Source organism: Lissotriton helveticus, chromosome 12, assembly GCF_964261635.1.
Source record: "Lissotriton helveticus chromosome 12, aLisHel1.1, whole genome shotgun sequence".
Lineage (NCBI taxonomy): Eukaryota > Metazoa > Chordata > Amphibia > Caudata > Salamandridae > Lissotriton > Lissotriton helveticus.
In genome coordinates this window covers 664,552,608-664,571,743 of record NC_136073.1, presented here as the reverse complement: position 1 = coordinate 664,571,743, position 19,136 = coordinate 664,552,608, and the positions used below count along the sequence as shown (strand labels likewise).

The 19,136-nt window shown below is 49.8% G+C and overlaps 1 protein-coding gene and 1 long non-coding RNA gene across 2 annotated transcripts in view; one reads left to right on the top strand and one right to left on the bottom strand.

Annotated features, from left to right (window-relative positions):
* LCAT (lecithin-cholesterol acyltransferase) overlaps positions 1-19,136 on the bottom strand; it is a 455,195-nt gene that overhangs the window by 40,903 nt on the left and 395,156 nt on the right. The window lies entirely within an intron of this gene.
* LOC144799823 (uncharacterized) overlaps positions 1-19,136 on the top strand; it is a 463,812-nt gene that overhangs the window by 144,281 nt on the left and 300,395 nt on the right. The window lies entirely within an intron of this gene.

Genomic DNA, 19,136 nt, shown 5'->3' with positions numbered 1-19,136 from the left:
CAAATATAACGTCGTCGACCATAGAACAACCTATCTCCTTATTTTATTAAATTATTATAAAGGAGTCTCTTCTTGTTGCTTAACTCGAAGCATGTTTTAATGTCTTCTAAATCACTACAGCACGTTATTTCACATATTTGTGAGCACTAGGTCAAAAAGTTAAAACAATTAAAAAATGAAATAATACTTTTCAATGAATAAATTAATTCCATGACAATGTCAAAATGTGTCTTGCCCTATACTTACCAATGATACACTGTAAAATGCTGGGTCCTATAAACATATAGGAATTATTGTGTTTTTCCTAAAACATTTCAGAGACCTATTGCCTTACTGAACCATTGTTTCTTTGAAACTACATTACCACAAAAATGGCTTGCTTTTTAAGATATCATTATCCAGAGTAAATTATAGGAAAATTTAATTTTTGAATATAATGCATTGCTGTCATATTGTCTGTTCATATTAGTACTGCTTCTTGGTGTAGGTGATTGTGAAAAGCTTTGAGGACTAGCTGAATTGCTGGTACCTGTAGATGATTGATATGAAGATGTGTTTGAGCTATTATCCAGCTACTGTGAGATCTTCCATACGTGCTCCCCATCCCTGAAGGGATGCATCTTTGGTAATGGTGATTTGAAGAATTGGGGCTTTGAAGGGCTAGCCTTGCAACAAGTTGCTATTATTCCCAGTGGCGGCTGGCAGGGAACGGGGGGGGAACAAAAATATTTTTTTTAAACCATTTACCTCCTGGCGGCTGTCTCCATATCTCCTCCGTCATTGCTGATGAGTCTCGGAAGCACACAGGCTCCCTTAAGCCAATCACAATGCTGGGCAGTGGGAGCCTGTGCATGTTCCTCACCAGGCTGTGTTTTAAAGCTTAGCGGGGAATATGCAAAGTGCGCATGACTGGACGGCCAAAAACGGCTGGCCAAGCAATCACGCGCACTTGGTGTGCATGAGTTACTCTTCATCCCGGTGCCACTAGCCCCGCCCTACTCTAACCCAGCCCTGCAACAATGAACCCTGTTGTTATAATTTTATTTTTTCCCTTTTCCACTGCTCTGAGAGCAGTGGGCTACACTCTGCCTTAGCGGAGGAGCCGCCCCTGGCTGTTCCACCACTGCAAAGAACAATGAATTGGTGGCCCTACCCACGCTCAATTTTGGAGATGCCCTATTCTTAAATCCATTGAGATTGTAGAGTGTGCTGAAGGGTACACATATGTAGGCGAACGTGTTGTAATATGGCTATGCAGGATGACATCATGTCTAAAAACGCCATTGCTACTTTTACTGTGAGTTGAGCTTGTGGTTGAAAAAGAGGTATGGTTTCTGTGAACTTTTGCACTCTTTCTGTACTGGGATATGCTTTAGCAGTAACCAAATTGCAAGTTGCACTTAGGAAAGGCTGAATTTCCAATGGCTGCAGATGAGACTTTTGTGTGTTTAGGGTAAACCCTAGTTTGTGTTGAAGGTTGATCCCCTTCTGAGTGTCTTGAAGACACTGTTGGTAGTTTGGGCTTTTGATGAGCAAATCGTCTAGATAGGGGAAACTATGTACTCCTTTCCTTCTAAGATGAGCTGTCACTACTGCAATGCATTTGGTGAAACCCTCTGAGCTGTAGTGACCCTGAAGAGTAGCACCTTGAACTGATAGTGTTGCCTGTAGAGTTGAAAACGTAGATAGCAGTGTGGTGGATGAATGGGAATATGGAAGTATGCACCCTTGAGCTCTAATGCGGTAATGAAATCTCCTTGCTGTAGCAGTGGTATCACTTCTTGCAGAGTTAACAAGTAAAAGTGTTCTGAGGAGATGTAACTGTTGAGTGGCCGGAGATCTAGGATAGGTTTTAGGATGTTGTCTTTTTTGTGGATGAGAAAATAAAGGGAGAATATTCCATGTCCCTGATGTGGTAAGGGTACAATTTCTATTGCCTCTTTTTAAAGGAGAGATAGAACGACGTCCAGTAAAAGGGTAAGATGTTCTTGTGGCATATTTTGTGTTCCTGGTGGTATTGTCGGTGGTGTTTGAGTTCTAAACAATACCCATTTTTGATTATGGATAGAAATTATTGGTCTGTGGTGATGTCCTGCCAGTGGGGATAAAAAAAATTCAACTTTTCCTCGACTGTTGATATATGTGGTTGGGGAATTGTAGCTGGTCACTGTTTTGGAGGGGTGGGAGTTTTGGTAGTTGTTGCCTGGCCTCTACCTCTATTTCTATACATTTTTTACACAAAGATCCCCTTTTAAATTGACTCTGATAGGAGCCCTGTTGTTTAGGTCCAGTGTGGGAATCAGAGGAGGACCCCCCTCTAGCTCCACCCCTGTACTGACCACTACATAAGGAACCACGTTGTTATGTTTTTATGGCCTCCGTTGCTTCAGCTGTTTCAGTGTCTTTTTTTAACTTCTCAAGCATGTAATCCACCTGTGGCCCAAATAAATTTTGTCCATCAAATAATAAATTGAGCATGCGTTGTTGTTCATCCGGAACTAAGCCAGAGACTCTGAGTCATGCGTGACGTCTGATAAGCACACTGGTGTTAACTTCGTGTGTGCTTTTGTCTGCAGAGTCTAGGGCACATTGTATACTGGCATTAGATATATCCCTACCTTCTTCCACCAATTGTGTACCACGTTGTTGGTATTGATGTAGTGATCAGGGAGGTGTTGCATTAGTTTCTGCATTTCATCCCATGTGGCACGATTATATCTGGAGAGTAGTCCAATACAATTTGCAATAACATGTGGCTGGCTGCTTGTGCTGCAATGCATTTATCTGATAGAGACATCTAGCCGCAGATTCCTTAACTTAGAATAGCCCCAGGCATCAGACTGGATCCGGAAAACTTTCCGCAGCAGCACTACTGCGCGCAGGGGACGGCGCTGCACAGCTCCGCCTTGACGTCGTCCACGGATGTGACATCAGCGGAGCCATATATGCCCCTCCCGGCGCGCTGACGTCAGTTTTCTTCTTTTCCCCGTCCCAACACGGATCCTGGAAAACCAGCGGTTCCTTTGCCTGTTTTTCGGGTCTTCTCGGTGCCTTCGGCGTCACGGAACTGTGTGCAATGCCTTCGGGCTTTAAGGCGTGTGAGACCTGTGCACGTCAGATGTCTGTAACGGACCCGCACGACAACTGTATGTGGTGCCTAGGAGTACACCATGACTCTAAAGAGTGCGACTCCTCTGCTGCTACTTGGGCTGTCTTGTCTGTCTTGGAGATGGTCCTCATGTTCCATGCCGCAATGGAGATGGTCTTGCTCAAAAGCAGATGCATCAGCTTTGTGGCTTCCAATGATCTTTGGCTTTCACCAAAAGGCGGCATAGCTCTCTGTGAAGGCAATTCCTCTCTTCCCAAGACCGGGATGTCTTTTGTTTGACGTTTCTGTACCTAGGATTTTTCTTACATTTGTATGCAGTCTTTCCGTAATTGTATTGGAATCCAAGGAGGAGGAAAAGTTAATAGGCAATACTAAAGAATCCAACCTTTGGGATCATATTTGGAAAGGAGGTTGAAGGTGCCTTAACATGGAGCTTTTGACTTGTCAGATGAATATATGCAGAGCCAGAACCCCAAAGTATGGTGCTCCTAGTGTTACATACATGCAAAGCTCAATATGCCTCTGCCAAGAAGCTTGACAGCTCCAAAGAGCCAGGTACCTTGCAAGCACCCCGCACAAGAATGCTGGCAGAGAGAATGATTTATATTTAGCTGTGCCAGAGCTAACAGCAACCAGCCGTGTATGACCCCATAGCCCATGTGTGGCTGAGCCCCTGATGATTACTGGTGAATCTGGGGCTGGGCAACTGGTAGCTCATGAGCCGAGAAGATGAAAGTCAGAAATTGGGGTGCTACACTCACATCGCAGAAGGTACATTGGGAATCTTTCCATCACAGATAGGTTTTCATCACTTCACATGTAAGTTCATTTTTATTGTTTTTGTAACTTAATTGTAATAGAAGGTCTACTGCATGTAAGTAGGGTATGTATTTCATAAGTTTTAGGTGTTTTGAATTTCGGTATATCTGTGTCTGTGGTACTCCCGAGGTATATAGTGATAAGTCATTAGCTGATTAGCCAATGACTGCTTTTACAAAAGCGATAGGCAGCCATCTTCTTTTCAGCTTGAGTTTCCCTGTGTTCTGCGTTACGCCACTCAATGTAGGTAAATATTAGGCATGGTATTTTTCCCATACCCATTACAACTTTAGTGAGTGGTAGTAGGCAGGAAAAATTGTTATAAGTTTATATATATTTTAAAAAATAAAGTCGGAAGTACTGCAGGAGTACCGTTGTACTGGAAAAAATAAAAAAAATGAAAATCACTATAAGACAATGTATTTTAATATTATAATGTGCTACGGTGTTTTTCAATTATTTGGATATTTAAATATGTACATACAAGTGTACAAAGTAGTGCTGTAATTACAAAAATGCCCCCAAAAAATGTGTTACTCTGAAAAACAAAAAACACACTTCACTGTACGGTAGTTTAAACGTAGATAAATGTATAAACAAAAATGTTAACCTTCGAAAAAATATTTGGAATACAGCAGTACTCCTGCTTTACTCCATAGTTTTTTTATAAATATATAGAAAGTTATAACTAATTTGCTCTACTATTCGCACTTTACTAAAGTGGTAATAGTTAGGGCAAAAATACCAAACCGAATACTTACCTACTTCGGAAGGTGTAACGCACAACACAGTGAAAGTGTACCAAAAACAACATGTCTGCCTTTAACTTTTGTAAAGCCAATGAGGGCTGGCCTGCAGTTTTCTGTTTCTGCTGAGGGAGAGGACTAAGGGACTTTGCTGTGTGTTGTGTCCCCCCTGCTTGAAGACGAACTGTGCTGTGTGCTTTGTTTTTCTGAAGACAAGAGTCTCCGAAGGTCTGAGTGAGCTGGCCTCCTGTTAGGGAGTTCTAGCTGGTGAGAGTTGTGTTCTGAGGTTGCCTCTCCAAGGAGGAGGGTACGGAACCCCAGAAGAAGAGGTGGGGGGAGGAGAGCCTCCCCCGTGACTTCTGGTCAGCCTGAGGGTGCGAACCCTAGGTTGGAGGATCAGTGGCAGTTTTGAACTGCACTTAAGATGGGTAGAGTGGAGAATGGGTACTATGTGCCTGGGGCTACTGCACCCCACTGTGTGGATTGGCAAGGACCAGTGACATCTGGGTGGCCTAGGGCCTTGTCCTGGCCGTGGAGAGCTAGAGGGTACCAGTGGGGAAGCCTAGTTGGTCCTGCAAGCTTTGACAGAGGGAACCACGTGTGTTCAGAGTGGCGTAGAACTGGAGGGTGTCCCTGCAGTTGCGGGCCCTGGTCCGTGTTCTATCGACCAAGGCAGGGAAGCCCATCAAGGTGGTGATTGGTCTACCCTGCGTTTAGGCTGAAAGGGGGTTGTGTTGGACTTGGCCCTTTTTGCAGGGTCATCCCTAAACTTTTTGCCTTTCTCCTAGCCTTTTTTATGACATGGTGTTGGTGGTTTTAGGACTCTGGGCACTTTAGCACTGCTGTCCAGTGTAAAGTGTGTGCACTCTCTGTGTTAAATATGGTAAGATTGGTCTACACCTGTTTAGCCTATTTAATGTACCTGTCGGTCCTTTGTAAAGTGGTATCCCATATACCCATGGCTGGTAAATTAAATGCTACTGGTGGACTTGCAGCGCTGATTGCGCCACCCACCAAAGAAGCCTTTCAAACTTATCTCAGGCCTCTGCGGGCAGTGTTACTGCTGCTGTGACGTGGCACCTAAAGTGTGTGTCATGTCCGTGACTCCCCTTTTACTACATGTCAGTCACCCCTAAGGTAGGCCCTAGCTAGCCCTATGGGCAGGGTAGGTAAAAGATAGGACATGTACCTTAAGTGTGTGACTTGTCCTGGTAGTGACAAACAGCCATTTTGTCTTCTCACTACTGTGGGGTTGCCCTCCCATAGGAATGCATTGGGGATTCCCTGAAAAGTGTTTCAGAGGTAATTCCTGATATAAGAGGAGCAGCGGGGTCAAGTTTGATATATTTGGAGTAGTGATAATAAATGCTACGCAATGGTGTACGCAGATTTATTATAACTATTTTAAAAATGCCACTTTTAGAAGTTGGCATTTTTGTGTGCTATGTGTCTGCCTGCCTGATGTGAATTGCATGTCTGACTTTTGAATGACAGGGGCAGGGAGGTGTGTTGATCCAGGAGGGGCAGGGTGAGTCAGCGCTAGGCTAAATGGGACATCTACATTTTGAGTAGTGGGAGGGGAAGTCCCTGGTCCCTAAATATGATTGTGCCTGCCCTAGTGAATGCTGGCTCCACCCCCCTGTGGTGTGTTTGATGACGAGCCCCCACCTAACAAAGGGGAAGAGGAGCTTGGAAAACAAAGTGCTCCAAATCCCCCATGAATCAGTTGCATCTGGTTCCCCCATGCCCTGCACTGCAGACAAAGAAATGCTGAGTATAAATATAGGGGCTGTGACCCAATGATGTGTGCTGTTCTTGGACTTAGTTGGGGCTTGCTGCTGCTAGGGGCCTAGGAGGAACCGCCACGAGGGCTTGCCTCCCTGCTGGAGGACCTTGTGTGCTGGCCTCCCTGGGCCCAGCTGTGACCCTAGAAACTTTGCTTTTGGACCTTTTTCCTCATGTTGCAGTCCAGGCTCCTAGCGCCTTGTGACCGCTATATTCTAATTTGCCCAGGAGAGAGGAGCAGGTTTGCCTGCATCTGCAGCACCAAGCTGCAATCTCTTCCGAGGGAATCTAGACGTGGGGATTCCCCCGCAGTGCGTGGGAAGCAGGAGCCCACCCGCTGTTTTGATGCCTCTGGAAAGGCCTTTATGCTGTTGCGGGAGCCTATCCCGCTGATGTATCCATTAGAAGCCGAGCAGGAGCCCACCCCGCATTGGTGCCTTTACCTCGGGTGCCCACCTTGCGTTGTGGTGCTGAAGATGCGGGTACCCACCCCGCGTCTTCCTTGAGTTTGGCGGGTGCCCACCCCGCATGGCAACGAGAGGAGGAAGAGAAACGTCTGTCGCGATTGCGCAGCGTCCCGGAAGTCAGACAGGACGAGCCTGACGGTGGGCAGGGCCTTGCGCCCTCAGGAAGCGGAAGTAGTGGCTGGGGTGGAGCGTGGCTCCTGTGAGGAGGGAGAGCCCCGTGTGTGCTGCCCCAGCGAGAGTGATGACAAGTGGCTGCTGGCCCGAGCGTGGCTCCCCTGTTGTTGGGAGGAGCCCCGAGGGCAGCCCAGGACGTCCCGAGACTTGCAGGCTCCTTGCCGAAGTCCCGGTCCCAGGAGAGGGACCGGGTGAAGAACGGAGTCCTGCACAGAACAGAGGAGAAAGACGCCAATGTAGGGCAGACCTGCTGAGGCACATTGTCGCTGCCTGGGGACCGCCAGGTGGTCCACGGAGCCTGCGGAGTCACCCACAGAGAGCCTGGTGAGTGAGGCTCAGTGTTGGGGGGGTGTCGGGCACATTTCCGGTGCCCGCCCCCTGTGGTAGTGCTTAGGGCACCGTGAGTGCCCGTGCTGATTTCCCAGCTGCCCCGACTGGCAGTGGGCAGCTGCAACATGGGGCCACATTTGTTTTGAAGTCACAGAGAGGCCTAAGGGGCACGGTTGTGCCAGGCCTCATTTTCACAGTTGCCTCACCTGACAGTGGGCAGCTGCAACATTTGGGGGCATTTTTGTTGATGATAAAAGGGGTGAGAAGCACCACAGGCCCCAGCACATTACGCACTTTGTGTTTGCTGCGGAGGCAGCCAGGGGGCCCTTGGCGAGGTCCCCCTTAAAGCCCTGACTTTGCGGGACATAGGGCATTTGAGCCCAGAGAAGGCCAGTTGGCTAGGGGGACAGGTTTGCTGTTGGTAGGGCTCAAAGCCCTAATATAATGCCCCTTTCATCATGTGTTTATGCCTACAGATATGACTATGAGGTCTAGGCGTAATGTGATTCATGAGTGATGTTATCACTACAATGATGTATGTATAATGTGATTTATGCACCACGGGTTATGCCTCTAATGATGTCTATGCTTCTTAGGAGGTTATTGCATAATGTGTTTATGCTGGTGAGGCCTATTGCGTAATGTGTTTATGCTTAGGATGGTGTCTAAGGCTAATGTGATAATGCTTAGGTCATTATTGTACCAGTAGTTACTGGTTGTGGTTTATACTTACCTGTTCTGATGGTTCTGACCGTGGCCCGATTGGCCTGGTCCTGTATATAATGCCCCTGTGAATATTGCCTAGTGCCAGTTGGCACAGTGTAAATGTGTGATTATGTTTCTAATGTGTTTATGATAATACAAAGGCTATTTTTTTTGTCAAAGAAGTTTTTATTAAATTTGTTAACATAGACTTAAGGCACAATCCGCCCAATTAGCCCTCGCAGGGGAAAGCTGGTCATTAGTCAAAGCAATGGAACATAAAAGAAAAACCCTGGTATATATGACAATGTACCCCAATCACAACTTGCAGCTTAACTGAGGGGTACAGATGCTAAAGCTTATGGGTACACAGCAGAAACATTCCGAGAGGGAGTGTCAGTGGGAGCTTATGGCAGCTCCGTCGCCGTCTCTGCAAAAGGTAGAGTCCTTTACAGGTCCATCATCGAACATAGTTCCAGTGCGTGTGAATATAGAGGGTTTCTTTCCCTAGGGTCAACAGTTAAGCCAAAGCCAGAAATCGCACCAAAAGCCAAACAGTAGAACAAAACCCCCCTCTCCGAACCCTCCCCCCACCATCTACCCTGGTGGTGGTTTCTATATCCTGGCATAGATTCGCCGAAGTGGAGCCTCCTTAGAGTTGAAAGAGATGCAGGGCCCGAACTGTAGAGGGACAGACTGCTGATGGAAGACCCCTTGAGAGAAAGGAGACCAACGGCCCCCATCTGAACTCGAAGTTCTTGAAGTCTTCCTTAAAAATATCCGACATACGTTCCAGGCTGAGCAATGCCACAGGGACATCGCTGGCGCCTCTCTCTTCTTCCATGCTGCCGGAATAGTGAGCTTGGCTGACCCAATACATAGCCACATGATTCTCTTATCCGCCCTAGTTTGATGTTCTAACATAGGATCCCGGATGCCCAGAAGTATTTCAGCCATGGATGTCGGGATGGGGTACCCCAGTAAGTCTTTCACCTGCGCTAATATTTCCTCCCAGAAAGGTCTGATGGTTGGGCAGTCCCACCAAATGTATTGGAAATCTCCGAGCCGTCCGCACTCTCGCCAGCATCTATCTGACGTGCCCGGAAAGATTCGAGCTAACTTGGATGGATATCAGTACCAGTCCATCATTGTCTTCAAGTGTGCCTCTCGTAGGTCTGTGGATTGATTGAATTTAAAAATGTCAGACCACAAATGAGCCCATTCTTCGTCAGTAATGTCCCGTTGGGCCAGCCCTTCCCACATAGACATGTATCTCGGCTGGGGAGAAAGTGTAGTGGACAACAGAAGTTTATACAGAGATGAAATTGGCCCCTTCATGGATGAGAATTTAACAAGGAATGCCTCAAATTTAGTAAGGGAGCGGGTAGCCCTTTCTCGGATCTGGGGACTTAAGGCCCAGTGCAGCAATTGGGTATACTGATAGCGCTCGGAATCTCCAACCCCGTAGTCTCTCTTAGAGTTGGCAAATGTAAGGGGGTCATAGTTATGGAACAAGTGGGTCAGTGCCAGGCATCCAGCCTCCCGCCAGGCGTCAAAGGGTCCCTCTTGAAGAGCTGGAGGAAACGCTGTGTTGAAGTGTATTGGCGTAAAGGGTGAAGGGAATGAAGACCAGCTTTCATCTTTCATTACAGAATCCCAGACTCTTAAGGTGGTACGTGTAGGGGTGCTAAGGTAGGAATTTTTGGGTCTGTCTTGTCTCGCTCGCCAGATTAGGTCCCAGATCGTCCTCCCAACTACGCTGCGGTCCATATGGAGCTAGTGTTTCTCTGACTCCTTCTGCGACCGTTCGACCAGAATCCTAAGTTGCGCAGCCTTATAATAGAGCTGGATGTCAGGGAGGCCTACTCCCCCCTCCCGTTGGGGGCGGTGCAGCAGGGAGAACGAGAAGCGAGCACGCCCTCCTTGCCAGATAAAGCGTAGGATCATTGCTCTGACGCGCCTAAAGAAACCCCTGTCCAGGTCTATTGGAAGCGCCTGAAATAGATACAGTAATTTAGGGAGAAGGGTCATCTTTATTGCATGGACGCGACATAGCCAAGTGTGAGAAGTTGGCCTGATATATAATGTTTCCAATTCTGGAACCACTTTGTATCAGTCCAAACAACCCTTATGGTGTCTGGTTGTAAGTCAACCTTATTAGACAAGCTATCCTAGGGGTAGCATGGACTAAGCAGCCTTAAAGGCTTAACTTAAGAGGTCGTGTTAAGCGAGCTGTTTTACCACATACAATCCTGTAATATCAAATGAAAGGACACCACACAAGTATATATTATAAAAATATATGTATTTATTACTAAAAACAATCCCCAGTATTCTTTATGAATAAAGGGGCACAAGCGTTAAATCAAAAGCACAGTATAACATACAAAGTTGCACAAATTTTGGATGAGGCCAAGGGGCCACTCAAACCATATACTAAAAAAATGGTATAAGAGATACCAATCGATCAGTGGTTAGGCCTAGGGCCTAGGGAATCGCTGGGAGCAGTCGGGACAAGCAATGCTGAAGTCGGGAAAAGCCCGCGGGATTCGGGTGCAGTGCAGAAAGTGCACGCATGCATCAATGTTAACCAATGGTGCGTAAAAGTTACAAAGTTAGAGTTTAAGGACACTTCCGCTGAACTTAGAGGAACAAAACTTAAGACACAGACCCTAGAGGTGTGTACCAGTGTGGGAACACCGACGTTGCAATGTTACCTCACCCACAGGAAGTGGGTGCACAGGGTCGAAGTTGAGTCGGGTTTCGTCACGCAGGTTCTTGGTGCTTGGAGCTGAAAGGGCTGCAGGCGAGGTGAAGGAGAAGTGTCCGGTGGAGTCCAAGGGTGGACTCGAGTCGAAAAGTACCTGAAAGCAGAGGGGACAGAGTCTGGGTCACTCAGCAGTGACCAGGGTGGAACCAGGACGGAACCAGGCAATGTCGGGCGCAATCAGGTGGTTGTCGAGGAGCTTCTCTCCGCTGTCACGTGGGCTCTGGGGCATCTACGAAGTCCAGGAGCAGGTCACGATCTGTCCCACGCAGGCTCTCGCCGTCGGCGCTGTCGGCTTCAAGATTGGAGCAAACAACACTTGGCAAAAGCAATCCACGCGGAACTGGAAGATTGCTTCTCACTCGGACCAGGAGGGTCAGAGTGGGGGCTCCTTTTCAGGGGAGCTGGTGCAAATCTGGAGCAACCAGAATCACAAGTCGTATTTCAAGTTTCGTTGGCACAGGGGCCACAAGCCAGCTGGCAAGGGACTGGCCAACGCGGTGAGCCAAAAGAAGCAGAAGGGCCCCACGCAGCACTCGTCGAGTGTAGGGGGCTGAACTTCGGTGCAAGAGTGGCTCAGGGTTGGGGCTTCTCAAACCCCGTTGTACAGCTTCGAGGGTCACTCGTGGGCTGCACGGTCAGCGTCTCGTGGTCTTTCCAAGATGGCGTGCCCCACGCTTCCGGTCGCCTCCACGGGTCTCAGCTCTGCAGGGACTGTGGATCGGGCTGTTAGAAGGCAGGCAAGCTTGATCTCGTCGATCTCTGTCGCTCGAGCTCCGGCAGGAACTGCAACAAAGTAGACGTCGAGGGCTGGATGGTGCCTGTTTGCACAGGGTGGTCACTCCTTGACCACAAGGGAGATTCTTCAGTCTTCTACGTTGAGTAGGATGTCGAAGGGTCCAGAGTTTTGTTTCTTATGTTTCATCAGGCTAATCTGAAGTGCATTGGCACTGCTCCCACTCTTATTCGAATCTGGGGGGCTGGATTACCTGCTAGGTCCCCTCCTATGGGTGGGACCCAGGAAGTGAGTGGATACACCCCCTTCCTTTGATCCTGGCAGCGCTGGGGCGGGGGCTGGAGTGCCCCAGAACCGGTTTGGCCGGATTATGCAAGGGGCAGCCTTGTGCTCCCCAGGCACTGTCTGGTTTCTTTCAAACCTCCCTGCTACAATCCACTATCTCCTGTCTGGGGGGTTGTAACACCGCCCTGCGACAGGAAACCCTTTGTCCAGGCCCCTTGGGCTGAGTTTCGGTCAGCTTCAGGGGGTCAGACTCGTGTCTGTGGCAGAAGCATCCATTTTGTGGATCTGAGGCCCTTTTAGAAATTAACCGCATTTAAGTAAAGTAACATGTCTTACCCCTCTAGAGGGGTGGAATGCTATCCCCGTCGCCAGAACTGGCGAGGGGATAGTATTCCAAATCGTATGACACCTTACACGACATGTTTTGATAAAGCCAAACCAGAGTTGCTATATAACCGCGAGGATTATAATGCACTTAAGAGTATATGGTATGGCATTATCCTGAAACAGCTTAGGGATTTGTTCCCGACGGCTGCAGACAGGCTCAGCTCATGCTAGAGCTCCATCTCACATTAAACCACGCACTCTGCCTCCAGGATTGCTAAGGCCTGCCATAGGAGTGGCTCACAGGTTTATATGTGTCCAGATATAGGTTCAGATATAGGTATACTATATCTAAGCAAGGGGTGATTACACCACCTTGCCCCAGCTGAGTGATCAGCCAGTTGTGTCAATTTAAGAACCAGCCAGGGGTGGCAAAAGATATGCTGCAGCCCCTGGTAGGCCTTGGTGGCACCTATGCCCTGGGCACCTATAGTGCATACTACAGGGGCTGACAAGGAGTCCATTTCCAATTGTGGTATGTACCTATAGCACATGTATCAGTAATTTAGAGAGAGAACAGCAGGCTGGGGGTCTGATTAGCAGGCCCACAGCCTCAGTAGTCTAAAACCAGTGAAGCAAAAAGCAAAAATTTGGGGTGACCATAGGATAGCAGACCCTACTCTCCTACACCAAGATAGAAAGAGCGGTTTCCATCTTGTCAGCTCTGCCTGAATTCGGGTGATAGTGGATGGAAAGTTGGCTGCGTATAGTTTCTCTACTGTCGGAGTCAGTTGCACACCCAGATATTGGATAGAGGAGGAAGCCCACGCTAATGGCATAAGCGATTGAAGATGACGGACCTCCTTCTGTGAAAGGGTGAGATTAGGTATATAAGATTTATCCGGATTAACTTTAAAGCCAGCAGTCCTCTCGAAGCGTTCCAGTTCTTGCTGTAGGTGCGGGAGAGACACAGTCGGGTTTGACCGGGACAAGAGGACGTCGTCGGCAAATAGAGAAATCTTATGGGATTCTCCTGTGAAGGGGAGACCCTCAATCCCAGGGTGTTCTCTGACAGCAATTGCTAGTGGCTCTATACTAAGGGCGAACAACAGAGGGGACAGGGGGCATCCCTGCCTAGTCCCCCTGGAGTGCGAAAAGGGGGAGGACTGCACGCCGTTAACCGATACTTTAGACCGTGGGTTTCTATAGTTGGCCTGGATCATGTTTATAAATTGGGGGGAGAAGCCAAACGCCGAGAGTGTGGTGAATAGGAACCTCCAATCAACGCGGTCAAACGCCTTTTCGACATCCAACCCGATCAGGACGAGAGTGTTAGACCTGGCACCTTGGCGTGAGTTTCCCTTCCACTTTTTGCTGTTGTGCCTCAAATGTTTTGCTGGTGTCTGCTACTCAGGGCACTGCGCCCCGGCCAACCCGTGCCGCAGTGCAAGTGCTCCCTACTGTAAAGTGTACATGTGATTGATGTCCATGATTGGTTCATTGGATTTACTGTTAGTCCCTAGTAAAGTGCACCAGGAGTGCCAGGGCTTGTGAATGCCAATACTGCTAGTGGGCCTGCAGCGCTGGTTGCGCCACCCACAGAAGCAGCCTTAAAATGTGTCTAGGGTCTGCCATTGCAGAACCTGCGTGCAGTCTGGTACTGTCACCCTGGCTGGGCAAGTGCACACACTTGCCAGCCCCTAAACCTTCCCTTAAACTTCATATTAGTCACCCCTATGGTAGGCCTGAGGGCAGGGTGCATTGTAAGTGTAAGGTAGAACATGCCCTGATGTGTGTGGCATGTTCTAATAGTGAATTACTACCAAATTCGTTTTTCACTATTGTAAGGCTACCTGTTCCCTTCTAGGCCAGATGGGCTGCTGGAATTATTACACTCTATAATCCCAGCAGGCTCAGGGAACATGGTAGAAATTCATGTTTAGTATGCCTGAACTCAGAATAATAAAATACTTCTTTTAGTAAAGTTTATTTTAATATCCTGTGTTTGCAAATGCTACTTTTAGAAAGTTAGCATTTGCTTGCCTAACCATTTCAGCCCGCCTCTGCTTGGATGTGGATCTGACTGTCTGGTGTGTGTGAGTGACAGGGCTGGGAGTTGACAGGTAGTGATTAGCAGGAGGACCCCTTAATGGGTGGTGGGAGTTTCCCCTGAATGTTGCATCAGGCTGTGCCCCTGCCACCACAATGCTGGCTCCGCCCTCCTGGGGAGCGACTGATGACTCAGCCTGCACCTGGCCCAGGAAGGACCGAAGCTTGTCAACAAAGTACTCAGGCCACTCCTGCCCTCTCAATGCCGGCTCCGCCCCCCTGGGGAGCGGCTGATGTGCCTGCCCTCACACTGAATGCAGAAGTCACAAGTACCCACAACAAGTACTCAGAGACTGGAGCAGTTATGCAGAGGCCCCCCTGGCTTGCTAGAACAAAAGAAACTGGGTATAAAAGTAGGAGCCCTGCTCCTTGTAAATTAGATCCTGTTTGTGCTACAAGAGAAACTCTGCCCGAAGAGAAGGACCTGGAAGGACAAGGAGGAGTGCTGTCTCTGGCCTGTGTCTGGTGCCTTGCTGCCAAAGGAGAGGAAAAAGAAGAGACTTCAAAGAGACTTTTGCTTTATTTTTACTTTGTGCCAAACTCTGCTAAAGATCTCCAAGGGCTTGCCTGTGAACTTGCCCCCTGACCAGCGCCCCAGGAACAGTGGGCGCTACCCTTCCTGGAAAGAGAAGCTGCTGTGAGCCTTGCATCTGTCCTCTCAAGGAAGGCTCTGGGCACACTCGTCCCGCCAAGCACCGCAAATCGCTAACTGGCAGGCCCCAGCTGACATCGCCGAAGACCAGCCTCGCTGGCCCCAGCACCGTCCCTGTCGCCTGCCTATCTGCCGTCTGCCCCGCAAGACCGGACCCTGCCTTGTGCCTGCCTGCTTCCTGACGAGAGAAGCGCTCCTGAAACCCCAGCCGCCGCCGATCGTGACCTGCAGCGGCGTGGGGGGAGAAGAGTTACCCGCTGTGTAACTGAGACGCTTTGCTCGCGCCTCACAGTGCTGCCCGGGGCCCCGCCCCCTCTTTCTGCGACCTAAGACGCTGTGCCCGACAGATCCGGCCCGGGCCGCAACGTCAACCCCCTGAATCGCCCCGAGCCGTGGCTCGCAACCCAGGAGGAAGACACCGCGACGAGGGACATCGAGCTGACACCGGCACGGCGTCGAGAAACTCTCCAGCGAACACTCCAGGTACTGTGCGCCCTTGCGACACGAGCCGCCTTGACAGCCCGGCTCGCATCCCCCTCTGAGCAGCCCTAGTCCGTTTCCCCAGCCTGCCGTCCCCGATCCGCCTCCCAGCGCGCACTCCCTGCAGTGCGAGCCGCACGCCTAGTTAGACCCGGCCGAGCCGAGCGCGAGAAGCGTGAGCTTGGGCGGACCGGGCCCGATCCTCCTACGCAAAGGATCCCATAGGCGCAGGGAGGCACACGGGACGTCAGGGGAACCCTTGCTGAACAGGGATTTTGGCCTGCAGAACTGGAACAGTACGTTGGAGAACCCGTAACCCCCTTTCTTTGAAGTAAAGAACTATTTTAAAGAGCTGAATAAGAACTGTGGCATATTAAGAGTAACTGGAGCCGTGCAATTGCAAAAGTAACCAAGACTGTATTTACAAGCCTGCGTTTTACAAAATATAAAGAACATATATTTTTACAGAATACAGTTTGGTGTCATTGTGTGGTGGGTTGGTGGTGATGGTGTAATATTGCAAATGTTTAACCCTACATGCCCCAGAGATTAGCCTAAGACTGCTTAAGCCACACTACCTAGAGGGTAAGCAGAGGTTGTCTTGGAGGTAACCCTCAGCCCTGACGAGGAAGAGAGAGGCCCTGCTTGTCGCCAGTGTTGCACTGCGCCAACCAGAGACTCCCCCTTCCTACGTTGGACGCAGCGGTGAGGATTCGCGAACTTACATTTGCAGTGTTTTACCTTAGCTACTGACCATTGCATAGTGATTACAGTCCAGTAACTTAGCCACAAACTTTTTGTTTTTCAATTCTGCAAAAAAAGAAGATCCCTAGTGTTGCAAGCATGCCTGGCACAAACAGCGTTGATGGGGCGGAATCCCTGACCTCTGAGGTGTTGGAGGTAGAATGGGATCCATCAAAGTTGGATGACTACAAGAGGAAAGAACTGTGGAGCTTTATAAAGAAGTTCAAGGTTCCCCATGCAGGGTGCAGGAACAAGGATGATTTCTACAGGGCCCTGAAAGCCTGGAGTGAATCAAGGGATGCGCCTGTGGATCCTGTGATACCTGAGCGACCAGACAGCGTCCACAGCTTTGGCAGAGGCCTGTCGCCAGAGGAGCTGGCAGACAGACAAGCAACCAGGGATCATGAGATAAAGTTGGCAGAGTTGAAGTTGAAGGGCCAAATGGAGCTTGAAAGCAAAAAAATGGCTCTGGAAGAGAGAAAACTCCAATTGGAGTATGATGTGAAAATGAGGGAGATGAGTCTAAAAGAGAAAACCTTGGATCATCCTCCCTCTGGTGGCAGCACAACGCCGGTGCAGGTAGAGTCAAGAGTGCACATCCCCAAAGATGTAGTTAAAGAGTTCTTTAAGGGGGATGACATAGGACAGTGGTTTAGGGCATATGAGGTAGCCATGCTTTCCCACCGGGTCCCTGAGAAGGATTGGGGAGCGGGGTTATGGGGAAGGTTCCTTAGCGAAGGGCGGGACACCCTGCTAGATTTGCCCTCTGAAGACCAGAGATCCTATCCCCATATGAAAGAAGCTTTAATGACCAGGTATGGGCTTACCCCTGAAATGTATAGACAGAAGTTTAGGGGGTGTAATAAGCGGCCTGGGAATACGTATGTGGAGTTTGTGACTTTTTTTTGCAGAGCACTGGATGGTTGGGTGAAGGGTAACAAAGTGAATGATTTTCAAGGTCTCTTTGATTTAATTGCATGGGAGCACTTGTCTGATCAATGTTTTCCTGAGTTACGCCAGCACCTGATTGATAGCAAGTTGTCCAACCCGAGGAAACTTGCTGAGGAGGCGGACCGCTGGCTCAGCACCAGGGTCCACAAGGGTCCAGTGGGAGACTCCGCCAAGGGTGGGCAGGGTCCCCAGCAGAAGAGTGGGGGGGACAAGGGAAAACAGAAAGGGTTCCAAAAAGGCCCCCAAAGTAATCCCCAAGGGGACCAGCAGAAAGGTTCTCAGCCTCCCCCACCCCCTAAGCAGAATGGGGCCCCGACAGGTCGTCCTGTTCCAAAGGGGCCCTTCAATTGTTACAAATGTGGTGACCCGGGGCACATAGCCAGTGACCCCAAGTGTCGCCTGTTTGGAAAACCAGCACCCACTGGTGCTCCGCCCCGACAAGTGACCAGTGTTCACTTAGGAGAAGAAGTGATGGTCCCGGGGGGTGGAGATCCTGTTCAGATGACCCTAGTCTCACTAGGAGACAGTGAGATGGTCCCTGCAAGCTACCTGCCCTCTAACACTAAAAAATATGGGCAGGTGGTTACCATCAATGGTAAGAAAGCTGAGGCTCTTAGAGACACAGGAGCCAGTGTGACTGCAGTGAGGCATCACCTGGTGTCTCAAGAGCAGGTTGTACCCCATGCCTACTGTAGGGTTGTCAACGCTGACAATTCAGAGAGTCAGTGTCCGATGGCTCAAGTTCCCTTCGAGTGGGGGGGGGTCTCTGGTACTCTGCAGGTCTGTGTGAGGAAAGCCATGCCTGTTGACTGTTTGCTAGGGAATGACTTGGAGGACTCCCCTTGGGAAAAGGTGGAGAAAACGACTCACCTGAAGATGGTGGGTCTACCTGACTGGGCGTGCGTGACCACCCGGTCAATGGCAGCCAGTAGGGGTGATCAAGAGGTCCTGGGGCCTGAAGGAGAGGCCCAGGAACCGGCCTTAGGGAGAAGGCGCAGGGGGCGCGGGAAACCGGCCCCTGAAGTTCCCACGGTCCAGGAGGAAGCAGACCTTGAGGGGGATGCCCTGGAGCCTACTGGGGAACAGATTGCCGAACTGGGGGACCTGCCTGAGCTGACCCATTGGCAGCAAGAAGGAGGCCCCTCCAGGGAGGAATTCTGCAGGGAGCAGAAAGAATGCCCTTCTCTCGTGGGTATGCGGCAGCAGGCTGCAGACCAGGCCAATGGTGTTCAGGCCAAAACACATTATGTGTACTGGGAGAATGACCTCCTGTACTCAGAGCCTAAGGCTGCTGAACCTGGGTCAGCCCGTGTGCTGGTGGTACCCCAGAAGTTCAGAGCCTTCCTACTGGGACTGGCTCATGATGTGCCTTTAGCAGGACATTTGGGGATGGACAAGACCTATGACAGGCTTGTCACCCACTTCTACTGGCCCCAAATGCACAAGAGCTCAGATGCTCATTGTAGGACCTGTCCAACTTGCCAGGCAAGTGGGAAGAGCGGAGGGAAGAACAAGGCTCCCCTCCAACCCTTCCCTGTGGTCAGTACGCCATTCCAACGAGTGGGTATTGATATTGTTGGGCCTCTGGACCCCAAGACAGCCATGGGCAACAGGTTCATCCTGGTCTTGGTGGATCATGCCACCCGGTACCCTGAAGCCATCCCTCTGAGGACAGTGACGGCCCCCGTGGTGGGGCGTGCACTAATGGGAATTTTCTCCAGAGTGGGGTTCCCTCTAGAGGTGGTGAGCGACAGGGGTACCAACTTCATATCCAAGTATATGAAGTCCCTTTGGCAAGAGTGTGGTGTAACCTACAAGTTCACCACCCCTTACCATCCCCAAGGAAATGGGTTGGTTGAAAGATTCAACCGAACCCTGAAGGGCATGATCATGGGCCTGGAAGGTCCAATGAGGCGTAAGTGGGACGTCCTCTTACCATGCCTACTCTTTGCATAC